The following is a 4429-nucleotide window of genomic DNA, read 5'->3' as shown; positions in this document are numbered from 1 at the left end:
CCTTCTACTAGCAAAACTAGCCTAGCTATTACTAGCTCGCGAATTAAGCAGCTAGGAGAGAGAGAATGGCTAAGCCAACTTGAACAGTATGGAAAAAAGCCACTAGCAAGAATCCACATACGTACGCAGCAAAATACAAGTGGAAGATAAGAAAGCAAATCGCTATTCCTAGCAATACTAGAAGAGAGATTTCTAGCGCTTTCTACCAACTTAAACTAGGGCACTGTTACTTAAGGGACTACCTATATAAGAGAGGGAAAGTAGATTCTAATAGTTGCCCCTGCAACTATAGGTCTATACAAGACCTACCTCATATTCTATTTAGATGTAATCTATATAGAGAGGAAAGGAAAGAACTAAGAGAAGCCTGCGAAGGCGATCTATTACTACCTATCCTTCTTTAAACAAAAGAGGGTATAGAAGCAACTACTACCTTTATTTAAGAAACAAAGGCTAGGACACAAGCCTAGTATAAGGGAAACATAGAAAACGAGGAGTAATACCTATAACAAGTAGCCATACACCTCCCCTACCCTATCCCCCCCCCTACCTACCAACTAATAGGCTACGAGCCTTACCTTTATTTAGTTAAAACCCCTCCTAAATATCGTAGCTAGAAACAACCTACTTAGATACTTATAGGCCTAAAAACCCTACACGTCTTATATAGCCCTTCGGGCTGAAAAAGGACGTTAAACTAGAATAATAATAGTAATAATAACAAATACAGAACAAACAAACAAAAACAATGGTAAAAACACACACGGAAGAACCAAAATAACTCCCAAAGCAAAACCCTCAGAAAATTCATCTTGATTGCTTGAAGAGAAGAAGAAAAAAAAGAGGACATCTTGGATACGTATCCTATTTCATGGTATCCACCAGCTCACGATAAATCCTCTTGAGCTCCCGCACATCGCCCTCTAGCTCCTCGACCCGCTCCGTCTTCTCCCCCAGCATCTCGAGCGCCGTAAACTCTCGATTTTCCATTTCCGACAGCCTCTTCTCCAGGTCTGCCACCTTGTCGCCCTGCTTGCGCGCATCGTCGACTTCGCGCATCAGCTTGACCACCTCCTCGCGGGCCTCGTCGCGCTGCCCCGTCAGCCGCGCTAGTTCTTCCTTGTGCGTCGCCTTTTCCGACTCGAGCCGGCGCACCGCAGCGCTCATGCGCTCAACCAGTTGCACAGACGGGCCGGCGCCCACCGTCGACACACTAATCATGTCGTTGATGGTGCGGTGGGGCGACGACGTTGTCGTGTCAAACACGTCGTTGTCAACCTCGGGCGTGTGCATAGATGGGGTATCCAGGGACCCAAGGCCGTTGGAGTTGGACAGGCTCAGTGGTATCGAGTTTTGTCTTTGAGGCGTTCCAATTTCGGGCGTGCGAGCCTTGGGCGTAGTTTTGGGTGGACGGGAATTCGATTGCCGTCGTGAGCCATCGTCCCACATGCGGTCAATGGGCGAGAACATGCCGTCGACGCCACTGGATGGGGTTCGTGGGTTGGGTGGTCTCCGCAAGTAGATACCGAGTGGATCGGGCGAATGCTTCCGCTGAGCTATTGAAGGCGAGTCTGCTCGCAGGTGCAGACCGTCCCCAGCCAGAGATGGTGTCTGTGACTCAACCTTGGACTTGCTCCGCTCCTCGTCAAGCCGCTGTTGAAGCTCGGCCTCCCAAATCTTCTTCTCTCTGTCCAAGTCAGCTCGGGCATCTTGTGCAGCAGTCTCTGCTTGGGCAAGCTTGGTCTGTAGCTTTTGGGCCGCGGCGCGTTGCTCGTTTAGATCCTGCTCTAGAGTACGCGCTCGCTCGTTGATGTTCTCAAGCTCGTCTTCCAATCGACGTGCTTTTGAATTGGCTTCTCTGGCCTTGCGTCTAACGTCGGACTCGCGTTTTGCCGTCTCATCACGGTCTTTCTCAAGAGCGGCGACGCGAGACGTCAAAGTTGTCTCAATGCCCTGCCAATTCTCTGAAGCAAGCGAGTACTGCGTCTGCAGCGTCTCAATTTGCCGGAGAAGCTTGGCTTGGGAGTCACCGGTAGCGGACGAAGAAGCCTCCTCGGTCCGGCTACGCAGCAGCTCGAGCTTCGACTCAAGGTTCTGATGGTTGTTTAGTATGCATATGCACGTGGAAGCCAAGGCAACTTACTGCAATCTCACCGCGCAGCTCAAGCTCGGTGACCTTTGCCTTTTCCTGCTGGCTCTTGGCTTCATCCCGGGCTGCCTGGAGCTCCCGCTTGGCCCGGTCTTCGGCAAGCTTCTTTTCTATGCGAATGTTCTCAATGTCTTCCTTTAACGATGCGGTAGCCCTCTTTTCTGCCTCGAGCGCACCAGACTGAGCTCTCTTTTCGGCATCCTCGGCGCGTGACAGCGCCCCGTTCAGTTGCTTCCGCAGTTCCGATATTGTCAGGCCAGCCTCTTCACGTTCGGCCCTGATGGTTTCGATGTCCTTTTCAATCTTGCTCACAATCTTCAGCTTCTCTTGCGCAGATTTTTCGGCGGCTTCAGCACGACGAGCTCGTTCCGATTGCTCGGTGATGCTCCTCTCGGCCTTTGTCAAGCGTTGCTTGAGCATAACAATCTCCTTGTCCTGCTCCTGGGCCTTGGTGCGCATCTTCTTGATGGTAGTCAGGTGCTTCATCTCCGTCTTGGACAGCTTCTGGCCCTCTTCCATGAGCGCGGCAATCTGGGCGTCCTTGTCGGCCAGCTTCTTGTCGGCCGGGGTGGTGTCTGCATCTGAAGATGCGGCCTTTGCAGATGCAGCCAGCTGCTCTGAAAGGTACGTGAGCTTGGATTGCAAGGCATCAATGCGCTCGAGGTGTGAATTGAGCTCTTCGCGGTTTTCGCGTACTGTGTCCTCGTACGTCTGCTGCAGCAGCGCCAACTCGGTCTGCACTTGTTCGGGATCTCTGGGCTCAATGGACGGCGTAGGAACAGCGGCATCTGTAGAAGGCCGGGAGGGATTGCTGTCGATGGACTGGCGCGGCGAAGATGTCTGCGGGGTGACGATGGCGGGTATCGAGGGCATAGACATGCTCGGTGCCGGCGTGGAAGCCGGCTGCTGGTCGACCAGAGGCGCAACGGGCGGTGGTGTCTCTGGGGGATCGTCAACCTTGGCGGCTGGATCTTCCTTTGCGGATGGTGGTGGTGATGATGGTGGTGTAGCGTCTGCTACGGGCTCTGAAGACTTGGAATCTAGGCTCGTCCTGGCTGCTACTGCTGCCACTGCCACTGCGGTGCGCAGCGCCGGGCTTGCTGGGCGGGATCCGAGATCCGACGAGGCCCTCGACTCTGAGCGCTCGCTTCCCTTGTTCACGGCCTTTGCCAGGCGGTCCTGGAGGCGCGAGTTTGGGCGGCTTCGAGGCGGTTCCACGGCGAGCTTCTGGTCGGGCGGCGGGGCCTTGTCCGTATTTTCGGGCTTCGCGGCGGGCTTTGCAGAGCCATCTTCGGCGAGGATGGTGTCGAGGCGCGACTCGAGGCCAGAGAGAGCATTGTTCCACCAGCCTTTGCCGCTCATGGTGGCTATACTATCTATGTACGCCGTGGATTCGCCGTGGGTTCAGCGGGGCGGCGGTGTCTGCCCGTGGCGGTGCATTGCTCAATTGTGATTGTGCAAAAGAGGCCAGGCTGTTCAGAACAAGGTCGTGGTACGCCGTCAGCCAAGGCGTCGCGGGGAGTGGCAGTGTGCGGCCGTTGCCGACAACAACAACAAGGCGGCTTAATGCATAGGCTGACGGATGGCGCTGGATGCACTCGGGCGCTTGTCGTGTCCCAATCGTCGTCTGCAGTCGTCGCCGTTGTTGTTGTTGTTGTTGTCGTCGTCGTCGTCGTCGTTGTGGTTTGGCCATAGGCTGCCAAGACCCGTCGTCATGGCCGCGGGCGTTGATTGGCTCGCTTCACGCGACGTGGCGCTGACGCAACATTTGCCCGGCCATGCTTTCCGTTGCCCCCACGTACAATACACATAACGTAGTGGATAAGCGAGTCGCGCAGGCAAGCGAGTCGCGCACCCCACCAACTTTCTTACTCCGTTACACGTACCTCTATTATGGCTCCACGCCACGCTATTCAATTACTCTCAAATGAATTAGATATTCAGCTTGCTATACAATCTCTTGATTCTCATCAAATCCAAACAGGCCGGCGTGCAGCTTCAATCTTTAACGTGCCTGAATCAACGTTACGCGATCGACGCGCTGGGAAGCGCGCCAGACGCGATTGCCAGCCTAACTCAAAGAAGCTTACCAAGCTAGAAGAGGAGGTGATAGTTGATCATATTCTAGATCTAGATCTACGTGGATTTTCGCCTACCTACGCAGCTATACGCGATATGGCTGACAGACTATTAGCTGCGCGCGGCGCTGGCCAGGTTGGGCAGAAGTGGCCAGCCAACTTCGTCAAGCGTACAGACAGTCTTACGACGCGTTTTAATCGA

This window comes from Exserohilum turcica (assembly GCF_000359705.1).
Source record: "Exserohilum turcica Et28A unplaced genomic scaffold SETTUscaffold_7, whole genome shotgun sequence".
In the NCBI taxonomy this organism is placed as follows: domain Eukaryota; kingdom Fungi; phylum Ascomycota; class Dothideomycetes; order Pleosporales; family Pleosporaceae; genus Exserohilum; species Exserohilum turcicum.
This window is presented reverse-complemented; position numbering follows the sequence as displayed.